We start from the raw sequence: 25420 nt of genomic DNA on the forward strand, positions 1-25420 counted from the left end.
ATAGATGTCAACAGCCAGAGCAGCATAAGTGTGGCCCCAACCCACTTCCATCAGTATCACCTGGGGTGTTGGTCATCTCCCTGCCTACTAGCAGAGCCCGGGAAGTTGGGCCTGGGAGTCTGTAGTTTTTATCACATGCTCAGGTGATTCTGATGCACATTAAAGAAAAGTCATTACGGAGCCCACCAGGCAAAAGGGCCTAAGTGTACAAAGCTGTGCAGGACAATAATTTGAGAGAACTAGGAAGCAACAGCTAGAAATACATGTTAAGGCTCAAGAGCTAGGTCTGGATTCTATAGGTAAAGGGAAGACACTGAAGGCTTTTGGATAAAGGAGTGACATAGTGAACATGATGTTCTAGAAAGCTTGGGAAACAGCTCAGGAGGGACTGGGAAAAGATTTGAGGAGGAGGGAGCCAAGTCAGGAGGCCACAAGACCTCCAGCAGATACTGGGGCTCTCCCCAGGTTGAGACCCCCATGTTGGCCACCACTAGGGACCAATCGGGGACATGAAGAAGCCTCCCTGGTCTCATCCATGGACATCTGCTCTGGTCTTCCTGATAAGTCCGGGCCTGAGGATGTTTTGATAAAAAAGAAACACACAGGATCTCAAGGCACAAGTGAGAAACTCTTATTTGCAGGCCAAGAGAGTAAGAGATCCTTTAGAATTCAAGTGCTCAGGAACTGGTACTTGGCAAGGATGTGCTGTATGCCCGGCACCCAAGTTGCTGGAAACAAATAGTAACTGTAATCTGGTCAAAGCCGAGAATTTACATTTCTCAGGAACACTGAAATATGCACATTAAATCTATAAATACATAAAGATTTCTGGGAGCACTAAATAGAAGTGTGAGATTTTTCCAAACAGATGTGTCTGTTTGTTGGGAGATGAATCTCAATGACCTCTACTACTACTTAACAAAAAAAAAGAAAGACAAAAACAATCAGGAGTTGGAGGCTATATAAACATCATGTCCAATGCATCACTGTGAACATGAAGCAGGTTGGGTAGTTTCCATCTTGACAAGGGAGTTTAAAGGGTGCCCCATCAGATCCCCGTGGAGTCCTACTCTCTAGGGGTCTCTGCCAATGGAGGCATTCCTCTCTCCCTCCCTGTTTCTGCCTGGCTCTTGTGCTGTGAGCTGTGCAAAATTCACTGTCTTCACAAGAGTACACAGATTCCATGAGACAGACTTGCCTCAAAACAATGCAGATACATAACTTGAACTCTAGCTGACAAAGCGTATGAGCGTCCAAACTAGTTTCTTTTCTGCTGAGATGAATAGAAGAGGTGACTTTTCGAAAGCTTTCCTCTTTCAAATATATGAACAGGGTTCCAGCCAAAAGGAACTATATCATTTCCACCCGTCTGAAGGCAGACAGGCTGTAAACATTCCAGCAAGATGTTTGGGGAGTCCTTTAAGCTCCATGCAAGAAAGTAAATGGTTTGAGAAAGGTCTCTCTAATTAGCTAGTGCAAAGGGAGAGCAAAAATGTTTCAATTCCAGGAGTGTGGAAGGGTTTGGTCGCAGAACGCGTTCCCTGTGCTTCTTGCCCTGGTGCTCCACATTCTCTCCAAAGCAGACAATGTTTTTCTGGCCTTGTGGTTTCAAAAGATAACCTTCACGGTAAAAATCAATAGCTGTAACACAGTCTTCGGTTCAGAATGAAGCAATAACCCAGGCTCTAAGATGAGGTCCCCTGTTGAAGTCAGAGAGATGCTGACACAGATGCCTCATTTTCTCCTCACAGTCCTGCTAACATTTGTAATCGCTGCCCTCTGGCCCGAGGAGAGACACCTTTGCTGTCTTGCCTTTCTCTGATGGGAGAGATGCTCACAGCCTTCAGACTGTGGTTCCCAACCCACTGAAAACAGGTGGGTCTCTAAGAACATTTAAACTGACCGCTGGTATGATATTTGCACTTTGGTGTTGCACCAAGGGCGCACCCCTCACTAAGGGGGATACCACTAGTGATGCTCAGAAAAAGAAGCCAGATGCCAAAAACCACCTGTGGAGAGATTTCACCCCTATGACATGTCCACAGACGGCACATTTACAGAGACAGAAGGTGGACCAGCAGTTGCCTGGGGTTAGGATACAAGTGAGATCTCAGGGAATTTGGGAAGACAATGGAAATATTCCCAAACTGGATTGTGGTACAGTTGCAAAACTTATAATTTTATTAAAATTCATGAACTGTATACTTAAAATGGGCTAATGCTATGAAATTAAATTATACATCAATAAAACTGTAGAAGAGATGCATTCATTGAGTAGTTAATGATATGGGGAAATACAGGTTAAAAAACACAGAATACCAGATATTAAATCATATGCTCCTGTTTTTAAAAAAAAAAATGCATCAGCACACATTGGCTTCAGAGGAATAAGAGAAGGCCATATGTCAAAATGTTTATAGTAATTGTTCTTTATGTAGTGGAATGACAGGTGCTTTTCACTTTCTTCTTTATACTTCCTGTATATTCCAAATTTTTATCAGGAATATGCACTTGCTTTCATCATCAAAAATTGATGCTGTAATTTAGTAATGCACCTATGAAATAATTGGCCAAGAGTACATAACTGAAGAGTTAAGAGCCAAGTTTGAGACGACACTGCTTACGGCCTCTGCAATTGAGCAGACACTTAATGGCTATTGTGAAACTCAGGGACCTGAAAGATTTAAGGCCTCCCTCTTCAAGTAAGCACACCTCCCTCCCCTCATCAGCCCCACTGTATGTGTCCCCAGAAAGGGTCACGTCTTGCACAGGGAAAGCAAACATTAATTAACTTGCATATTGCACGTGCACACACACCAGTCCCCTGTTAACACACTGGAACAAATGTCAACACGTTCAAGTCAATCAAATACAGCTAACAGGAACTGAACTACATTATAAAGCATGAGCCCTGCGGTGCCCATCGCCAATCTAGAACACAGCCTATCTGTACAAATGCTTCTTTTTTTCCCCTGTGAGAAAGGCTCTTTATTTTCTTGGAATACACAGTCTTACCATAACAGAGGACTCACTGACCCTAACAATTTTCTCTCCTTCAAAATTAATATCACACACTGGCTCTCTAGGAACTTTACAGTACTTACAGAATTTTCTAAAATAATGAATATTCTGTACCATGCTAACACAGGAGTTTCTCCATCCTTGGTGTTAAGATTGAGGACAAGGGTCAGCTGAGGCCAATCCTGCAGTTTGCTGGTTTGGAGAAGGATTCTAAACTGAGCAGACAGCAAGTTTCCTTGACTGGTTCAAGAGGAAACCTTGAGGGTGGTATCCTTAGCTCATCAGCATTTTTTTACAATTGACCTGTGTCTATCATAGGGACAGGCCCTGCAGCCTGGTTTGCATTCCAGAACCCACCATCCCCTTTCAGATCACAGCTGCTGGAGCTGTGGGCAGCACAGCTGACCCAATTATTCTCTCCTCTGACCTCAGGAATGGGAATTTACAGTACTATTGCTCTCCACTGGTAATCTGAAATAAGGCTCTATAAATTCCAGAGCTGTGGGACAGACATTTGCTGCCAATGTACCTGGTAAAGCAGGTAAATCCAGGCTCAGGAAAGAGCAGTGCAGAGCAGAAAAGCAGAGAACAGAGAGAGAAGAGGTCAAGAGTTGCTTTCTTGGCCCCCTTAATTCTCTAGCTCCTGGTAACAGTCTCTGTGAGGTCAGCAATCAGGCTGCACAAACTACCCTCTCTGCCTCCTGATTACTGCTCCTTCTAGCCTGAATTAGTCTTTGTGACTTACATCCAAAGGAGGCTTGGATAAAGAACCTACAAAATAAATTCCTCTCTGAAAATAGGAAATACTTCCCTGGGCTCTCTGCCTGGAGGCATTAGCAAAAGGACAGCCAGAGGAATTAAACATTTTTTTCAGGATTGGAGCCCAAGAGAGCTTCAAGTGCAAGTTCCTAAGAAAAGGGCTCCTAGGGCAGGTGTCCAGGCTGGAGACCCAGCAGAGCCTCCAGAGTGAATGATTCACCCAGTGGAGGTCAGAATGAGAGCTCCCCCAGGGCAAAGACCAGGGACACTGTCTGCCTTACTAACCACTGTATCCCAAGCACCTAGAACAGTGCCTGGCACACAGTGGGATCTCAACTAGTACCTGCTGAATTAACTCATGGGTGTATAAATATTTGATGGGTAGCTACCTTTTGCAAAAAGCAATTCTAGGCACAGGCTCAAGAAGTTACATAAACCAAGGCAGAAGCAAAAAAGTACAGTGTATCTTCAGGGAGCAGGTAACAACCCCATTTGGCAGATACATCAAGCCTATTTGCAGAGCTATAGGATGGGACTATGAGGGAGAAAGCTTTGCGTATCAGGCTAAAGAAGTAGTTTTGTCTGCAAGGGTGACATCCTGCAGCTAACATTTCCAATGACCAAAACACATTTCCACTGGAGTTCCTTAAACACATACTTCCTATACAGCCTTCTCACTCCACCTCCTAGGTATCCCTACTGACCCAGGAGACTTGATGGCATCTTCCTTTCTGTATCATGTACCATGAAAATAATGTCTACTGAAGCTGTGGTCTACAGACTTCACAACATCCTCCACTTCTGGACATTCTGACTAAAGGCACCTAACAACTCAAGTTACAGGATCAGAGAGGCAGCATCAGCTTCAGCATCCATCAAGCTAAAGGCAAGGAGCAAGTATCAGTTCACACTAAGACCACAGATTCAACTCTCTCCATTTTTATAACAGCATGTATACAAATGTATATATTCACATACACACAGAGAGAATTCAGTTTACAACTGCATCAAGCTCTGACCCTCCTAAACAAAGACATTTTTCAGTTTCTCCTTGTCATTGAAGAAGCACTAATAAACATCTGATTCTCTTTCAAATAAGTATGTCCACAGGAGTGGGAGAGTGATTTGGTAGCAAGAATACACTCTGGCCACTAGACCTGAATGACTTCTTATTGTGGCCTCTCCACTAACTAACAATATGATCTTGAAGGCATTTTACCTCCCTGAGTCTGTTTCTCTATCTGTAGGTTGGGACTAGTGACACTCCTCTGTATTGTTCTTTTTTTATATATATACTTTAAGTTTTAGGGTACATGTGCACAACGTGCAGGTTTGTTACATATGTATACATGTGCCATGTTGGTGTGCTGCACCCATTAACTCGTCATTTAGCATTAGGTATATCTCCTAATGCTGTCCCTCCCCCCTCCCCCCACCCTACGACAGGCCCCGGTATGTGATGTTCCCCATCCTGTGACCATGTGTTCTCATTGTTCAATTCCCACCCATGAGTGAGAACATGCGGTGTTTGGTTTGTTGTCCTTGCGGTAGTTTGCTGAGAATGGTGGTTTCTAGCTTCATCCATGTCCCTACAAAGGACATGAACTCATCATTTTTTATGGCTGCATAGTATTCCATGGTGTATATGTGCCACATTTTCTTAATCCAGTCTATCATTGTTGGACATTTGGGTTGGTTCCAAGTCTTTGCTATTGTGAATAGTGCCGCAATAAACATACGTGTGCATGTGTCTTTATAGCAGCATGATTTATAATCCTTTGGGTATATACCCAGTAATGGGATGGCTGGGTCAAATGGTATTTCTAGTTCTAGATCCCTGAGGAATCGCCACACTGTCTTCCACAATGGTTGAACTAGCTTACAGTCCTACCAACAGTGTAAAAGTGTTCCTATTTCTCCACATCCTCTCCAGCACCTGTTGTTTCCTGACTTTTTAATGATGGCCATTCTAACTGGGTGTGAGATGGTATCTCATTGTGGTTTTGATTTGCATTTCTCTGATGGCCAGTGATGATGAGCATTTTTTCATGTGTTTTTTGGCTGCATAAATGTCTTCTTTTGAGAAGTGTCTGTTCATATCCTTTGCCCACTTTTTGATGGGGTTTTTTTTTTTTTCTAATTAACTGTATTGTTATTTCAAAGATTAAGTCAAAGAATACGTATCAAAGGGACTGTCAATGCCTGACGTGGGAGGGACTCAATGAATGGTAACTATAATATCGCCACCGACTTAAGTGTAAGTTGTCACATCAGCATTAGCACATGGCCAGGGCACACATACATGTCTGCTTTGTAATATAGTCAGAAGTGTACACCAGACTCTCCCCACACAGCACACATAACCCCAGCATACAGCCAGTGACCAGAGGACCAAAGAGATCTAAGGGAAGTAACAAGTTTTACATCACAGCCACCAGCATCCATCTCCCTTTCTACAGGTTCCTTTGGGAAACCAGCTGTCCCCTACATTTAGTCCCTGGCTTTGTGACTCTACCCCAGTTCCAGGATGGAGCATGTGACCCAAACCTAAGTCAACTAATGCACTGCATTTTCCTGGCCAAGGTGATTGGTCCATGGATGGGCACATTTTCCTTGGACAGGAAAATGTAATGAGATACCTGCCAGAATGGCTGAAAGGCATTTTCTACTAAATGTAAATATAAACGCCTTTAAGACTGGCCCTGCTGCAGCCAGCTCACCCCATGAGGACAGCCTGCCCAAGAACAGACCTAGTGCACAGAGAACAGAGCTCAGAGATGGGAAGGGGGAACCCAGCTTCCAATAGCATTTATGAGCCTCTGCATCAAGCTAAACCTTAAACCAGAACTAACTCTTGAGTTCTTGGTAGTGTCTTAAAGCTCCTTTTTTTCAATCAGTTTGAAATAAGTATTCTGTCTCATGACACTGGAAAAGTCCAGACGGGTACACATAGCAAGGGTGTTCATGGCTGGCGAGAGGTTTTGGGGGAGCAAGCAGAGATGCCCCGATTATGCTTGGTGAACCATGATTCTACTTCTAAGCCAGGAGCCCTGATTCACTCTAGACTATAGAAAAGATGCTCTGAAGAAGTGGCTGGGCCTGAAAGCAAATTGGAAGCCCCTGGGATGAGTGCTCCTAACCTGGGGACAGCACCCTCTAAGCCTGAGAGCCTGAGGTCTGCCCACGGGGTCCAGCTCAGGTGTGATGTGTGCTCCTGCACATGCCAGCTTCTGACTTCCTAGTCTTCTCATCCTTCCAGGTAGATGGGAATGTGATATTTACAAAGGTCATGTTCTCTACAGCATGCTGTGGAAGCGCCTCATAAATTCTACTTTACTATTTCAAAGGAAAAAAAAAAAACCACTTGATTAAAACACACACCAGAGAAGGTAGACAGTTAGGGGCCTTTCAGTCTCCAGCTGTCATCACTGAAGGAGATCTTGATCCCGGTTTGTTTCAAGAAAGGGGAACTGGAACAGTTGGATGGCACACCCTCCTCCACTGCACAGGTGCAATGCATCATTACCTAACACTGGCCACCTGAACTTTTCTGCTAAGCCCTTCCTTCTGACCCCTTCCTGGAGCTCCCCAATAAACAGGTCTTCACTGAGAGAGAATGCTGGATAATAATTAGTGCCACACTCTGAGGCTTCAGAACAGCCAGGGCTGGCTGGATTCCTGACCCACCCTGCCACTTCCTAACTATGACCTAAAACAAGACATTTTACCTATCTGAGCCTTCAGTTCTGTACCTGTGAAATAAGAATAACTGTAGTACCCCTCACCAGGTTGTAAGAATTAAGTGAGGAAGTCAGGAGGCAGCAGATCTTACTCCAGTTTTACTTGTAAGAAGGCTGAAGCCAGGCACGGTGGCTCACGCCTGTAATCCCAGCACTTTGGGAGGCCAAGGTGGGTGGATCACTTGAGGTCAGGAGTTCAAGACCAGCCTGGCCAACATGGCAAAAACTGGACTCTACTAAAAATACAAAAATTAGCTGGGCATGGTGGTGTATGCCTGTAATCCCAGTTACTCAGGGGGCTGAACCAGGAAAATCACTTGAACTTGGGAGGCAGAGGTTGCAGTGAGCTGAGATCACACCAATGCACTCCAGCCTGGGTGACAGAGTGAGATTCCATCTCAAAAAAAAAAAAAGGAAGAAGATGATTAAGGCCCACAGTGGCTGTCTGACTTGCCCAAGATCCTAGAGCTAGTAACTGCAGCGTCTGGGACTCACATCCAGGCCTGACATCAGAGCCCTCATACTCTGACCGCCCCTCCACGGGACCATAGGCCTGGTCCCTCTGGCACTCCACGACTCTGAAGTCAACATGCACATCTGTGATGCTGTCTTCATTGTCTCTATTCATGTACTCGCTGCACCATCCGGGCCACAGTCTCCTCGAAGGGGAACAACTTCAAGCATTATGTTCTGCACGCACTTGGCAGAAACTTTATGCTCTGCAAGGCAAGGTCTCAGAGACAAGAAACAAGTTCTACCCTCTCCTAATGTGTGTGTTTGCTCAGAGTGCCTTGCAGGCACAGTATAAATGTAGTTACATTTTAAGATCTGCTCAGAATAAACAAAACCTGTTCCCAGAGACTTTACTCTTCATAAGTGTCAAGAAAATCCAGCAAATCGAACAGGTGTCTCACTGTACAAAGAGAATCAGGACGCTGCCAAGGAAGATGGCTTAGGCCTCAGGGATGCAATCGTGTCTCAGGTTTGAAAAAATGATAGCAAAAAATAAAAGCAAAATGAAATCTGTCACTTGGCTTTTGAGATTGTGCCTACTAGCACAGAGGACGTGTGTGAACTAAGAGTTTTACAGGCCGATTACATTTTTTAAACAAAACTTATCTTATTCACTCATTTGTTCCATGAGTTTTTACTGAGCTTCTATGTGTCAAGCACTGTGGTAGACCCTCGGGCTATACTCCTGAATAGGACAGATACAGCCCTGGCCCTCCTGCTGAGAGTAGAGACAACACTTCCCGGCATCCCCTGCCAGTCACTCAAATAGGTTTGCAAAAACTCCATGTTTACAATGATGTGGGTAATAGCTAATCCCAGGAGAAAATCATTTCATACAGCAACATCTCTAAAAACTTGTTCCTTCTAATAATGTATCACGGGAAGAAAACAAAAAGCGTTTGTAGCCATATTACCTGAGAATTGAGTGGTTTTAAAGCTGGCAAACTGTTTTCTCTACTGCAAGACTTCTCTGATCCTTTACCATGTGACTGTGCTCGATGACTTGCCAGAGAGCGCCAGGGCTGCGGTGTGTGGGTACACAGGCCTGCCCAACTCCAGGAAATGAGCAAAGCCTTGCAAACATGTATGTGATCAGACAAACTCTCAGCAAAGAGCATTTTGATGGACGGTGTTCCACAGAAAGCACTTCAGAAAGACACCTCCGTGGAGGATCGTGTCTGAGCTAGACCTACTGTGGAGATGAAATCCCAGCCTCACCTTGGCCCTCCTTGCTAGGTATGCCATTGCCCTGATGCACCAATACAGAACTGCCGGGTTTCCTTCAGAATAAGAATCTCTTTCAATGGAAGAAAATAAAATTAAAAATCTGAAAGGTATTTTATTCTTTATGTCACTAAAAAAAATCTTGTCTTGGGCATTTCTTTCAGCTCACCCCATGGAATTGGTCACTATGAATAATTGAAAATATAAGTAAAAAATTCATTTGGTAGCACAGCCAATCTCTGCTGTGTCCGTGGAGGGTGGTAAGACTTGTTGTCTCAAGAGGAATTTCCATGACCTCTTTCCTACCCATTCAAGAGCAAATAAAGTCGATTTCCACTAGAAGAATGTCAGGCAGAAGTGTGAATAATAGTGGTGTAGAATGACAAAGACAGTAGGTTCCTGGAAGAAAATGAGGGTCTTCACAGGTTATTTAAAATAAAGAAATCTGGCTAGAGTTTCAGACTAGAAGAGAAGAGCAGGCTGAAATGGAAGATTCTCAGTTATTCACAGAAAATTACCTGTGGTTGAGGAAGGAGTCAGAGAACCTTGCCCTTTGGCAACACCGGAGAGTAGAAACTTATTTTGTCTGTTCTGGTCTCCAAGTTCGGTGCCCTTTTTGTTCCTCCTGGCTCTTTGTTCCACTCTTTGTTCTTACCTGACCCTCTCAGAAGTACAATATCTATATTCTCCTTTCCCAGTGAAATCTGATCTCGGGAAATGAGCTGAACCTCATTCACACCAAAATGTAATGACTAATGCTGGATAAATGATCTGATGCCAGATCAAGTGTTAAACCAAAAGAACTGTACTCCCAAGGCAGGCTTTCAGGGATCAGAAGGCTGCTGGGTGACTGTCTTTGAGCAGAAGGCCTTCAATCAAGTGCAAGTACATCCCGACACTTGTCCACCCCCACAGGTGTCAGAGGAAGCCACAAGGGCCTCAGTCACAAAGGGGAGGTCTGGGAGGGTTGGCTGTCCCCTGTCCAGTGTTCATGCTGATGCAGAGACTAGCTAGACCTGCAGACCTTCAGGAGGGGACAATGAGTTAGACTGAGGTCAAAAACCACATAGCATTTCCTTCCCCTCCCTACTGAGGACGCTCTTGTCTAGGCTCACTCAGAACAGAAGAGGTGCAAAGGCCAGCTCTTCTCCCCACAAGGCCCATCCACACAGTGATGCCACTTTCAGTGCCCTGGAGATGTCCAAGCTCAACGCTCCCACTCAACAGTGGAAGAAGGGCCCCAAGAAGGGCAGAGGCTTCCCCAGGGCTGTACAGAGGACCTGTGGAAGAGCCTTGCAGAAAGCAAGCACCTCACTGCATCCAACCCACTCAGCTGTCTCGACTCTAGCAACCATCACAGCCACCTGTGAAGCTCAGCCCCTCAGCCCTGTTGTATGAAATCCCAGGTCCAACAGGAAGCATATTCACACAGTTCCTCCTTAGGGTCAATCCCAGCCCTCTACTTTCAGGGAACAAGAAGTCAATCCCTTCTACAATACCCAAGGATTCATCCTGCAACATGTTCCCTGGTGTTTGGCTATTCCTGTGTGGGGCCCTCTGTCCCAGCATGAGAAGATCAGAAAGCCTGTAAGGTGCTGGGGGGTACTGACATTCCCCTAGTTAACTGACTTCCAGTGGAAGTGTCAAGTCCAAGAGGTCACCTCTGGGAAAGCCATACCAGGTGCCATACAGGAGACCAGCTCCCCATCATAGAACAGGCTCAGCAAGTTTCATTTGACCAGGCTAAGATCCACAGGAACACCCAGTGAACTCTCTTCCCCACAGTGAGTATTGTCTATAACCTTTTGGGAATAAGTTTTCTGTACAAAAATATAATTCACACAATAAACAGCCCCTCTCACAGTGGAAAAACCTAATAGAATTTAATTATTGCAAAGAGATTCTGGGAGAAAAGAAGTCACACTTCTCTCTCTTGATCCCTCCCGAAAGGCTCCCATGCACCAGGAGTCTGAGCCAAAATAGCCGCCTGAGAAAGGCACAGCATGGCCCATGCTCAAGTGTGGGGAGTCCTTAATTCCAGTCCATCCTGTATGACTTTCCCTGATGACTATTTAAAAGTCAAAACAAAGGTCATAAAGCCAGAATATTTTATTCTACTTACAAGTCCGAAGTCATTTCACATTTGCGTGAATAACCTTCTGTGAAGACAGGTGTCACATCTTAACTTTTAGTGACCCTGTGGTACTTGCTGTCATTGAAATGGGCTAGATGTTCACAGCACACCTCAGGGCAGCAGTTCTTCAGCAAAAGTGATTTTGCCCCCTAGGGGACATTTGCCAATGTCTGGAGATAATTCTGATTTTCACAAATGGGGAGGGGGCAGTGCCACTGAAATTTAGTGGGTAGAGATCAGGGATGCTGCTAACCATCCTATACTGCTCAGGACAGCTGCCTGTGACAGGGAATTTTCCAATCCAAAAGCCAATACTACCAAGGTTGAGAAACTCTGCTGTCAAGCAATAGTTTTAAACAACAATGGGCATAAGGTTCACATAAAGCATTTAGTATAAATGCAGGTTTCTGGATTCTACCCACAGAGATTGTTTCAGTTGGTCTAAAATGGGAATTTGCCATTTTTTAAAAAAACAAAGACTGTTCCCCCTTCCCCAAGGAATTTCGATGCAAGTGTTTCCTGTATTTCCAAAATGATGGGCTTGCAATTCCAAAAGCTACCACCAGGTAGCAGTGCTGTTAGCTTGGGTAACAAAAGCTTTATAGAAGGTTCTTGGCCGGGCGCGGTGGCTCACGCTTCTAATCCCAGCACTTTGGGAGGCCGAGGCGGGCGGATCACGAGGTCAGGAGATCAAGACCACGGTGAAACCCTGTCTCTACTAAAAATATAAAAAAATCAGCCGGGCGTGGTGGCGGGCGCCTGTAGTCCCAGCTACTCGGAGAGGCTGAGGCAGGAGAATGGCGTGAACCCGGGAGGCGGAGCTTGCAGTGAGCCGAGATCGCGCCACTGCACTCCAGCCTGGGCAGCAGAGCGAGACTCCGTCTCAAAAAAAAAAAAAAAAAAAGAAAAAAGAAGGTTCTTAGGCAGAATCTCAAAGAACCACACACGCTCTACTTCCCCACAAAAATACAATCATAGGTAAGTAGAAACATGGACTAAATATAGAAAGTGAATAAACTCACACAATATAGATCAATATTTAAAAAGAATGCAAACACCAGACATTAGGGGCACCCTTCTAACAAATATTCATCTCTGCCTAATGTAACTTATATGGAATTGTTTGGAGCCAAGTGATTTCAGAGCTGGAAGGACTAAAGTCATCCGGTCCCATAGCCTCATTTTAGCAAGGAATATGACTGCCTGTAAACGACCAGTTTCTAGAATTTGAGACCTTGCAGTGCTGTGCCCACTCAGTCCCAACAGTGAGTACTTCAGAATCCCTTCCCTGACGAGCTCTTCCTGTTTATGGGGTGAGCCTGCGTCTGCCTCTGAAACATATCCCCAGCTGCTTGCACCTCCTGAAGTAAATACTCCCCCTGCAGAGTTGGGCATTACCTGGATTCCATACTTCAGTGTTAACCAAATTTGCTTTATCCAAGAATCACCTGGGGTTTGGTCACAATATAGGCTTTCCCTCTGGAGAGTCCCACACAGTTGGTCTGGAGCAGGGCTGACAATCTGTATTTTTAGCAAACACTCTGGTCTAAGTGGCTCTTTAGCTCTGGCTCTATTCCAAAACTTTCCCAAAATATGATCCCTATAAAAAATCAACTGGGAGCCATTCCAGACCAATCACTCTCTCTAGGGGCTGAGCCCAGGAATGTGTAACAAACTGTAGGTTGAGTATTTTGCACATTAAAGTTGAGGGCCTTAACACTCTATATAGAAATTACTTACAGCATGATGCCCTCCCAGATCTTAAGGAAGCCTCATCTCTAAAAAGGCGGGGAAGGGAAGGCTGCCAGATAGACACAAATGTCTCAGCATTAATGCAGGTACTCCACCAGACACTGGGGCCACCAAAAAGCACTGACCTCTGCCTCATCTGGGCCTCAGACACCTGTGTGACAGGGCTTATCGCTGCCATCTTATCAGACAAAATAGATTCAGAAAAGCGAAGCAGCTGCCCAAGGCCATGGGGCTGAGTAGCTGAGTCGGGATTCAAACTCAGGTCTGTCCCACCCAAAGCCCCTGTCTTCCTGTGCACAGGCTCCCTCTCCACTCCAGAGGCAATTTTGGTAAGGCCTCACCTCTCCTTTCTCCTGCACCAGATGCCCTTTGGCTTCCTCTCCCAGCACACAACAGAATTGACCCCAAAGAATGAGAAGCCCAGGAAGACTGGGAAGTTGCATTTCCTTGTGGGCTCCTCCTGCCGTCATGAGCTGGGCACCTGGAAGCTGGGGTCACAGTACAGGAGTTTGCTCCCCCTCCTTCCCTGCACCCCTCCTCCACCTGTCTTTTCTCGTGAATGGCTAATTTAATGGATAGGATTTATTTGACTCAACTCTACATTGTCTGACCCCAGCCTGCTTCCAGCTATAACTCCCAAGTCAAAAGGCAGGAAGTAAGAACAGGGAGGAGAAAAAGACCAAGATAATCAGCCCTTGATTAACACTGAGCTGTGAATGCACAGCCTTTTCTAAAGCTGCACAGAGGGTGAACGGGAGAAGTGCAAATGAGGTGGTGGTTATGAAAATGATGCCTGAACTGTAAAGCGCCATAGAAACAGGAGATATCATTCAAATTTAAAAGAAACAAACAGGGAAACATGGTTTTCCAGACAATTCTCCTCCGAGGCTTGCCTCCTTCCACCAACGTTCTCCCGAAAAGGGGTTCGCAGAACAGAAAGACAACTCCTGATAGCGCTGTGTGCCAGGCCCAGTGTTAGACACTGTAAGTCAAACAAAAATGTGCAATACATGAGCTCTGTCTTCAAAAAACTGATGATCTGATAAAGAGGGGAACTGAGAAATACCCCCAAATCTACATGGCATATGCCTAGTGGGGCAGACTCCAGAATGTGTGAGTCAGAAAAAGTTACTCAGACCTTCTGCAGGATACCAGCCAATGGCACCTCCTAATGGGCCTCTGCCTTCTCTGTTACCTCCCCCACTCCAGGGTCCTTCCAGTTCTGCCTCCTAAACATGTCTCAAAGGCACCACTTACCTCCCCTGCAGCGTCATTACCTTGGTCCAGGCCTGTCGTCTGTATCCTGGGTAGCCCTCCACCCTCCCTTGCACCAACCCATCTCCCACATCGTAGCTGAAGTGATTTTTCTTCAATCCAACCATGTTTTCAAATCAAATAATGTTTAAATGCCTCAATGGCTCCTTGTGACCACCTGAGGAAAGTTCAAACTTCTTGTTTTGGGACCTGAAGCCCCTCTCTGCCTCCCATGTTGCCCCCTAGTGCTCTGAGCTCAAAGATTGTAATTCCTCTAACAGGATGTAATTTCTCACATGTCAGAGTTTAGGCACACTGCCTGGAATGTGAGATCTCACACAACCACCTGTCTCTGCCTGGTTCATGCTTCTTTGCCTTTCCAGTATCAACTAAAACAGCCTCTTAGGCCAGACGTGGTGGCTCATGCCTGTAATCCCAGCACTTTGGGAGGTAGATCACCTGAGGTCAGGAGTTCAAGACAAGCCTGGCCAACATGGTGAAACCCCATCTCCACTAAAAGTACAAAAATTAGCCGGGTGTGGTGGCACGGGCCTGTTAGCTACTTGCGAGGCTGAGGCAGGAGGATCACTTAGAACCTAGGAGGCGAAGGTTGCAGTGAGCCAAGATGGCACCACTGCACTCCAGTCTGGGCAACAGAGCAAGAGTCCGTCTCAAAACAGAAAACAAATCAAACAAACAAACAAAAAAACAGTCTCTTGCTTCGAAGCCTCCCCAGAGCCCCCAGAGCCACGCCTTCTCTAGCACAGGTGTAACGTGATGGCTCCTCTCAGAATGCCCTACACATGCCCTTCCTGAGAATTGTCACACTATATTTGAATAACTTGTTGAATATGTTTGTCCTCTTGTATAGGAATAGGAATCACCTGGCCATCTTGTTAAAATGCACATTCCGATTCAGTAGGTCAGCAGGAGGGCCTGGCTTGCTGCGTTTCTATCCAGCTCTCAGGTGATGCTGTGGCTGCTGGGCTGTGGGCCACACCTGGTGTATACAGACTGGACTTTTCTGCCCAGAGACAGCAGGGCCAAGTTTGTCTTGTTCACCAAGTATCTCTAGCATCAAGCCCAAGCCTGGCACATGTTGGCATTCAGTAAAGTTTTACAGAATGAACAAATGAAGAAGGTAAACAGGTTGGAGGTGGACATTCAGTAATCTGGGGTTCAAGTAATAGTTTCATCAGGGCCACAGGGGATACTGAGACTGACAATATCTGCAAAATTAGCACCATCTCTTACAAATCAGACCTGACAAAAATTTATCCATTTATAAAGTTGATTATTGGCCTAAATCAAATCCATACAGCAAGTGCATGACCAAAATAGAACATCTGAACTTGGTGATTTTGTACCCTTTACCAAAGCTAAACAAATTGCTACTTGCTGCAATCCCAGAGGGGTGGGGGTGGGGGTGCGGTGGGGGTATAGTGCCTGTGCTTAACTATGAATTATTAATGTGAAATATTTGCATGTGCTGTTTATGATTACAGCTGACTTTGATGTCTTCGTGCCCTGCTCAGGGCTTCAACACACAACTACAATTTATTTGCAAAAAAAAAAAAAAGTGCATAGACCAAGTATCAGAAATATGTTGAAGTAGTTACAATATAAAATAAAACTGCAACAATTATATTGCTCCTCTGTTGCCAAGGGTAGTCCAGATGCTCTGAAAGGATGGAGCACATGGACTTGTTCAAATCACCATCTAGAGAAAAATAGCACAACATCTCTTTGGAAACCCGACTCCTAATTCTGCAGACCGGTGGTTTCAATATCACTGAATGGGAAAAATAGAAGTAAGCATTTGCAACAACTTCAATAACCCACTGCAGATCAATACAGCTCTGACACTGCCCTCCTCGCCCTAAGCCATCCAACGAGCTCAGCCAAACCTCCGAGACTGGTTACAAAGATCACATTGTTTGACTCAACACACTGGTGCTGCTCTTACACAGTGATGGAGAAACTGGTCAAAAGAGAACTTTTAGGTAACTCTCCCAACTCAAAATCGATAGTTCTGTGAACAAATGAAAGGCAGGCAAGCTGCTGAGTCCTTATTTACATATATGTGGCTCTCAATAGACGCCTTCCCCATGGCTGCAAGAAGAAATCAATAGTTTCTCTCAGGAAACCTCAAGTACAGAGGGATGGGATGGATATAAAAGATGTTTGGGGTTTGCATCTCTCTTTAATTCCAATTCTGCATATCCTCAGGGTAGTAGCTATAATTGCCAAAAGATCTGCAATATTTGAAGGCATCTATTTAAATAGTCAATATTATTGAGTTCCTAACTTCAAGCCAACTCAATTATTGGGACTGAAGATTCAGGTTTCCAGCTTGATCAAGTGGAGAAATTGGGGAATGACTTGCTGAGACCAGGACTAGAGGAGGAAGATCAAGCTTACAGCATAGATGGTATAGGGGAGTATCTTTGTTTCCTAGAGTAGTCGCACAGATGACCAAAAACTGGGTGGCTTAGCACAGAAATTATTGTCTCACAGATTTGAAAGCTAGAAGCCCAAGATGGAGGTTGGCAGGGTTGGTTCCTTCTGAGTCCAGCAGGGAGAATCTGTTCCATGCCACTCTCCTGGCTTCTAGTGGTTTGCTCATCTTTGGCATTCCTTGGCTTGTAGATGCATCACCTAGATCTCTGCCTTCATCTTCACGTGGTGTTCTCTCTGTGTCTTCACACTCTTCTCGCTCTGTATGTCTGTCTCTGTGTCCAAATTTCCCCTTTTCATAAGGACACCAGTCATACTGGATTAAAGGCCCACCCTAATGATCTCAGAGTAACATGATTACCTCTCTAAAGACTCTATTTCCAAAATCTGAGGTACTGGAGATGAGGACTTCAACATCTCTTTTTGGGAGGATACAATTCAAGCCATAGTGTGGAGGGAAGGGGAATGTTAAGCCCTGTTCTCAGCATGTTGAGAGCGAGCTATCTATGAATGCTTGGGTGCTAAGATCAGAAGAAAAATTTGCCCAAGAGATATAGAGCTAAGACACACGTTCCTTTAGCAGTTCAAACAGAAGCAGATGCTTGACAGTCAGGTGCTGGTGTGGATGGCATGGCTGAAGCCACAGACAGGAATGAGACTGCCCCCCAGAGAAGTTACAGTGCTATGGACAGAAGGAGAGCTGAGAAGAGGAGCTGCCAATGAGGTGGAGAAAACCCAGGAGGGCAACCTCAGTGAAGCCAAGGGAAAAGAAGGTCTGAAGGGAAATGTCACTGGTCTAATTACACTGTCCCAGTTATCTATTACTGTGTAACTAACTACCCCCAAATTTAGTGACTTACAACAACTGCCACTTATTATCTCTCACAATTCTGTGGTAAGGCTTGGCTGAGCAAGGCTTCTGCACCACGTGGCATCAACTGAGGTAACTTGGAGGAGGTTCATCTGGGGGAGGGATGAACTCATCTGGAGGGTACAACACTGCTTCACTCCTATGTCTGGCACCTATAGGAGTGAGTGCAGGGGAAATGTCTAGAAGGCTGGACTCAGCTGCAATCATCCAAAAGAGTGCACATACATGGCTTCTCCCACTTGTTGGTCTCAGGGACAGGGCTGAGGGCAGAGCTCTTTCTAGTTCATTATTCCTTATCCTCCTGTTTTCAGTGGAAGCAATCCTCAGCTGCAAGATGAATTTGTGGGGCCTAACACAAAATGAAAGTGTGGGAGCCCTTCTTCAAAAAGCAGGAAGGAATCATATAAGGTTGTGTGTGTGTGTGTGCGTGCGTGTGTAATGTAGCATCAAAGTGGGCATGGAAGTACTACTATGCTAAGATCAAGTTTGATCAGTTTTCAAGGGACATGAGTTTCTATTTTATCAACATACATGCTTCCCATGTGTTTCACATGAAGGACATATTTCATTCATGATTCTATCATGACTCACTTGAGTGTAGGTAGTCACAATGTCCAACTAGGGCTCAGTGGCAGGTTCGGCAAATTCCACATCTGTTTCAGAGAACAGTTATAAAAACAATCCTGACCCACCAAGGACCATAGGCACTTGAGATAGCCCAACAGCCAGAAGAATCTCGACGAAGACAAGAGCATCAGAGAAGCAGGATGCTGGGTTGGAAAGGTAGACCTTTTGTGCTGGATCCCCACCTCCCACCAGAGCAGATGGTCCTTTAGAAAGAGCTCAGCCACATCTGCTGACAATGCCACTCACTGGCTGTGTGCAGCTGCCCAAAGTGCTTGGCCACTCAGGCTCCTCTTTGATGAAATGGAAACACAATGCCCTCTTCTTGCTAGGTGGTTGTATCAACTACAGCTGATCAGCAGGAAGCACCCTCTAAAGGAGATATTCTCGTCATTCTGCTGATTCCAAGGGTCCTCCTGAAAACCACAGTCCCCTTGTTGTCCATCTCCTCCTGACAAGGGGAGGAAGGAAAAGTGAGACAGAACCCAAGGAGTATTGCATTCTCCATTCCCAGAGTGGGAGAAAACGCCTAGATTTTACTCTCCAGGCCCTCCCAGTTCTGTTTCACAGCCCACCAGCCATCTTGCAAAGGGGCCTGACATCCAGTGCCGTAAATTTGTAGCCAAGATAGTTGTATGTTTTAACCACATCCAAGGGCAGTACATTGCCACAATCATATGGTAACTAAATGTTTCAAATGTCACCACCTTTCATGCATCCTTTAAGATAGCACCCTTTAAAACACAAAAAGGACACATAATGTTGTCATGCAGATCAGAATAGCCACATAATCCTGATGGGAGTAGGGCCCATGTAAACTAAAATTAAAGGATGGGCATGGAGGAGCACAAATCCCAGCTCTGCCTCTCATCAACCTTGCTCTAGATGGCACAGTGGAGAACCTGCATGAGAAGCTACTTTTCTGGATGCTCTAAAAGATATTAAGGCCATTCCGTAAGCAAGGATATGGAGAGAGACTCAAAGGGCTCCAGCTCTGGAATCAGACAGGATAAGGTTGGAATCCTCTCTACAATATATTGGCTGTGTGACCTGGAGCAAGTGTCTTAACTTCTCTTCCCCCTCATGAGTAAAATCCAGACTTGCCAGGCTGTTTCGAAGGCTTGAGAAAATTGTAGAGAAATGTCTAGAATGAGAGCTGATATACTGCAGGCTGCCAACCAGCTGCAGTTACTATCACTGTTATTACCATGCCAGTAAATATTTTAATAGATTAGATGTTCTTCCTCAAGGCACAGAACTAAATTTCACCCACAAAGGCATCTCTGTTAATCACTCATTAAATATTTAGCAAGCCCCTTATACAGTCAACTATTGTGGGGGCAGAAAAACAAATAAGGCACACCGTGTCTCACCTCAAGGTGGTTATAACGCAGCGACTGCTGAGGATGTGGCATTCTTAGACACATGATCGCTAAATAATTTTCTATCTTTTTCACAAAGTTGTTATTAATCTTTTTTGCATATGACTGTCCTTCCCTGGAAGGATTAAACCACATCTGTTACAGAGCTAGTAGAGTGCCTGGCACAACTCATATAACAGCTCAGCAAGTAGCCAGGGTGGAAAGAAGCAGGAAGAGGAAAAGAGGAGGAAGAAAGAGGGAGGAGAGGAGGGAGAAGAAAGGGGAGGAAGAGGAAAGGGTGGAAGGGGTGGAGGAGAAGGAGGCACTTAAGTCAGAAATAACCTGAAAAGGCAGCCAGAACCATGCAGTCATAGACTTTGATAAGCTATAGCTAAGGAGAATTTGTCATCTCTTGTAAATGCTAGTGAAATAACTTCTCTAGTTCAAAACAAAGATAGGGAGAGTCGGTGATGTTTCATGTGTGGTTGCAGAAGGTGGACATTGCAGTGACCCTTCTCCATATTCTTTTCTCTCTCAGACACAAACAATTATTTTCTATATTTCCAAAAACACACAAAGTCCTTTTGATGGCTGTCATCTTTGCAGTTCTGGATTACCAAGTACCACCGCAGTACTGGTCAAGTCAGAGATGACAAACTGACAGAGGACAGAGATGAAAAACCTTTCGGAACCCTTTCCTAAAAGTGACACAGGGACCAGGTGTGGTGGCTCACTCCTGTAATCTCAGCACTTTGGAAGACTGAGGTGGGTGGATCAATAGAGCCCAAAAGTTAGAGACCAGCATGGGCAATATGGCAAAATCCCATCTCTACCAATAAAATACAAAAATTAGCTGGGTGTGGTGATGTACGCCTGTAGTCCCAAATACTCAGGAGGCTGAGGTGGGAGGATGGTTTTAGCCCATGAATTCAAGGCCGCAGTGGGCAGAGATCACACCACTGCACTCCAGCCTGGATGACAGAGCAAAACCCTGATTCAATCAATCAATCAATCAAAATATAAATAAATTGTGACACAGGCTAAGGGAGCCCACTGCCGCCTTCTTGATCAATCAGACACACAGCCCAATCACAAAGCCTCTGCTGGCCCCACATCTGCCACCGCACACCTCGGGATGGGCTATCTTTACGCATCAGAAAAAAATGTCTCTGCTCAGATAACAGAGAGCTCCCGATCAGTTAAAGTGGCACCCTCAACAGAGACTAATTACTCAGTCCATTCAAATTCTGTAGGTGCTGCCAGGTCCCTCCAAGAAACTAACTTTACACTCTGACCAAAAGGGACTGCAGTGATGTACAAACAAATCAAGAGTCTCAGAACACAGCTAGCACACATTCATGACCTAGAACTCCTTCCTAGATGGGAGGTTCAGCAGGGGCAAGCCGAGGTGTCCCCTCTTCAATTTCCTGTTCCCAGTCTCTCCCTGGCAGACCCATCCACTTCCAGAAGGGTAACACCTAAGTTTCCATTCCTTACCCATACCCTCCTTCTACCCTTGCTGGCCTCCTCAGCACCACATGACAAAGCTAAACACCACATCTTCCCTCCCCAACAGCATCACCAGCTCAATTTCCTGATGTCTGCTGAAAGTGGGAAACTCTCACATTTGAACTTTCCTTTCCACTGCCACCATTTTCACTCACGTTCTGACCCTCAGAAGCTCTGAAATCAGATCTCCCTGACTCCAACATCTTTCCACTTACTACCGCCATCCCCACACTCATCCCAAAAGGTGTTTCTTAATCCACTGCTGCAGGAAACCCAGTGGTGGCTCCCCAGCTCTCGCCATACTAAGCACCGATCGCTGCTCCTGGCTTCTCCCTTCCTAGTCTTCTGCATTCCTATACTTACATCCTTCATTCCAGCCAAATCTTCCCAGAATAGTGGATGTGGATTTCTGCCCTTGCGAGGCCCTGCCCTCATTGGTCCTCTCCCCACTCCTCAAGAATACCTCAAACCTGGCTCCCACTGAGGCTTCTCCAAGATTCCCCAGGATGACGTTGCACCCTCCCTTGACCCCCCCAGGCAGCCTCCTCAGTCCCTCCCTGGGGACACACCCTGCCCTGTGTCATCTGCATACTCGACTTCTCTCTGCCACCCCCAACTGTGAGCTCCTTGAACTCAGGACTGAGTGTATCTACCTCTGAGCACATCTGTCATGGTGCAGACAGTTACACACCATAGCCTTTCTATCAATATTTGTGGAACAGACTGTCTAATCAATCCATAGAGCATAAAGTTTAGGAGCAAGGGCCCGGCCATCAACTGCAGATGTCAGGTACTTTGTCTGTTGACTGCTTTGTGTCTCAGCCACCAAAATGTAACCTTCCCTGAGGACAGGGCTGTGTTTCTCATTCCCTGCTGTATCCCAGCACCCAGGAAAGGATTGGCCTCTAGGAGGTATTCAGTGAATATTTCATTAATTGAAAAACCTGCTTTCAAGTATCACTTATTGACTGTATCACTTTAGGTAAGTGACTCACTCTAAGTTTTGTTTTTTGTTTTTTGAAAAGGCATCTCTCTCTCTCTGTCTCCCAGGCTGAAGTGCAGTAGCGCAATCTCAGCTCACTGCAATCTCCGCCTCCTGGGTTCAAGTGATTCTTGTGCCTCAGCCTCCTGAGTAGATGGGACTACAGGCAAGCACCACCATGCCTGGCTAATTTTTTGTATTTTAGTGGAGATGGGGTTTCACCATGTTGCCCAGGCTGGTCTTGAACTCCTAAGCTCAGGCAATCCGCCCACCTCAGCCTCCCAAAGCGCAAGGATTACAGGTGTAAGCCACTGCATCCGGCCTGTTTTTAAGAGTTTTGGTCTCACTCTTGTCATCCAGGCTGAAGTGCAGTGGCACTATCATGGCTCACTGCAACCTCAAACTCTTGGGCTCAAGTGATCCTTCCACCTCAGCCTCCAGAGTAGCTGGGACTACAGGTGTGTGCCACTACACCCAGCTAATTTATTTTTTGTAGAGGCGGGGTCTCACTATGTTACCCAAGCTGGTCTTGAACCCTAGGCCTCAAGTGATCCTCCCACCTTAGCTTCCCAAAGTGCTGGGATTACAGGAATGAGCCACCACACCCAGTCCTGACTCTAAGTTTTAGTTCTCACCTTTGAAATGGAAGAACGAGATAGTATCATCTCAAAGAGCAACCATGAGGAGTCGAAGTAATCCAGGATGAAGGCTTGGTGTGGGGCTGGGCACCATGAGTGTTTGCAATGACCAACCTGGAGAGGTGCTGGACTGTCTCAGCATTCCTGCCACACCTCTTTCACCCAGTTTGCATCAAGGACCTGAGCCATTCCAGATGTTATCCACAACACCCCCCACACCACTCTTCTCTGATAGCTTTTCTTGTCCTCATGCCTCCCGTTCTCCTTTTCTGGCTCAGATCATAGCCCAGCACCCAGGTAGAGTCCTGCATGCCTCCCTCACAGAGTCAAGAATGCTCAGGCAGCAACTGCTGAACACAGCAGACCCAGTGGAGCAGACTCCAGCCTGGTAGCTCAGCCACCTTGGGCACATCCTGCTAGAGAAGAACTCGCTCCTCCTGGGAAACCACAGACTCAGGGAGAGGCTCAGTTCTTCCAGCTGTCACTTCCCCTACCCTCCTGTTGGAAGGAACCTATGTACTTCTGAGAAAGCAACTGAGAAGCCTGAACAGCCCTGCCCTGAGCTCACCGTCAGAGGGTGGGCTCAACTGAGTCAAAGCACACCAAGCTCTGTGACCTCCTTACACCTGCTCTGCCTCATCAGTGCTGGTTGGATTAGGCTGACCATGCCATTTCCATTTAACTAACTCTAACTCGGCCCCAGGCTAGCCTATCAAGCCCACCACTACAAAGCCCACTTATTACTAAGTTGACTGCCAAGTGAGGTCAATTTGTAATTTAAATCTGTACTGCATAATGCATAAGATATCTTGGTATAAATTATTCACCTGCAAATTGCCATCTGGACATTTAGGAAACTTAGTGGGAAATCTAAAAGGGAAGTGGGCATTTGCCCAGCATCACCTTCGTAAGCAGAGAGTGCTCTTTTGCTGCTGTTGTCATTTTATTTGCCAGGAATCCAAGCAGATGGATTCCATTTACTTCCACAAAAAAACATTTTAGAGGTGGCGTGTGGTGGTTCAGGCTTGTAATCCCAGCACTTTGGGAGTCCCAGGTGGAGGTATCACTTGGGGGCCAAGAGTTCGAGACCAGCCTGGCCAACATGGCAAAACCTCCATCTCTACTAAAATACAAAAAAGTAGCCAAGCATGGTGGCACATGCCTGTAATCCCAGCTACTTAGGAGGATGAGGCACGAGAATCACTTGAACCCGTGAAGCAGAGGTTGCAGTGAGCTGAGATCGCACCACTGCACTCCTTTCTGGGCAATAGAGCAAGACTATCTCAAAAAATATACATATATATTTATTTAGAGAGTGTACAGACCAACCAGGGGGCCAGCTACTCACTATGTTTCCTCTCCCAGCCCCAGATCCTACAGCCAAGCTCCAGCTTAATATAGCTATCGGGCATCCTCTTTACAGGAGATTCTCCTGTCTCCTAGGAACACAAAGGGAAACTTGCCCTACTGCTGACCTGGCCTTTAGCAAAGATTCCCTTCCCTTTCTCTCATGTCTATACAAAGAACTAGTTTCTGCTCTCCCATGGCTCCAACTTCCCTATAGAAACTCCCCTGAATAGGGTATTAGAGCTTCCAACAGAATCCAACAAGAGGACCACTCATGGAGTTTGCTATCTTACATTAGTCCATCCTCTTCTTAGGCCACCATGCTAACTCCATCCATTCAGCTAATCAAAATTGAACATCTATAACTATGATTCAGGCACTAAGGACAAAGGGATGAGTAGAACATGTTCTCTGTTGTTAGGGAGTTCACAGACCAGATGGGTAGGTGCTCATGCAAACAAACCACTACAAAACAAATTAGCTCTGATGCACACTTTGTTCTAGGCACAATGTGAGGCATTGGGGGATGTGGGAATGAGAACTGTAATAAATACATGTTCAAGATCAGCGGGAATATAAAGGAGTTCATGATCAGCTCTGCTTGTGGAAGGAAAGGATCAGGGAAGGCTGTGCAGAGAAAGAGATGCCTGACTGGGTCTTTAAGAATGAGTAGGAGTTTGCCAGGCAGACATGTTACACCCACATGCACATATGGGGAATAGCAAGCAGGTGAGTGTACACAAATGCTTTAAGGATCATGATGCAACCCAGCTTGTACTGCTGGGACAGGCTGAATATAGACTACATATTTCCTTTGAAGAGATCAGTGTGTTTTCATTTGTGACAAATGATTCTCATACAATCTTTGTGAAGTTGGAAGGAAATGGAACTTCTCCCATTCTGTCACAACAGAATAATTGGAGCCCTTATAATTCCCTCTTCTTGCCTTCTGTTAATAATCCACCTTTCATCAGAATAAAATATCATTACCCTAAGGTACCATTCCATTTAAACCTTACGGAACTTCCTAGGAATCAAGAAATCATTGCCAGCCTCACCTCATCCTGAGACACAAATGTGAAAAAAAAAAAAGACCTGAAATTTGCCTTCCAACAAGGACTTCTGGAGTCCCACTTCCTTCCTGAGGACTGTACCAGTCACTGCAAATCCTGAAGGTTTTTCTATGCAGAAGTCAGAGAGCACCAAGTGGTGCAACTAGCCTGCTTAGGGAGGA

The 25420-nt window shown here is 45.7% G+C and overlaps 1 protein-coding gene across 1 annotated transcript in view; it reads right to left on the reverse strand.

The window, feature by feature from the left end:
- The window catches only part of SPOCK1 (SPARC (osteonectin), cwcv and kazal like domains proteoglycan 1), a 521167-nt gene that overhangs the window by 353998 nt on the left and 141749 nt on the right, over window positions 1-25420 (reverse strand). The gene's annotated exons all lie outside the window — the stretch shown is intronic.

The sequence above is a fragment of the Hylobates moloch genome, unplaced genomic scaffold, assembly GCF_009828535.3.
Source record: "Hylobates moloch isolate HMO894 unplaced genomic scaffold, HMol_V3 SCAFFOLD_6, whole genome shotgun sequence".
Taxonomy (NCBI): Eukaryota; Metazoa; Chordata; class Mammalia; order Primates; family Hylobatidae; genus Hylobates; species Hylobates moloch.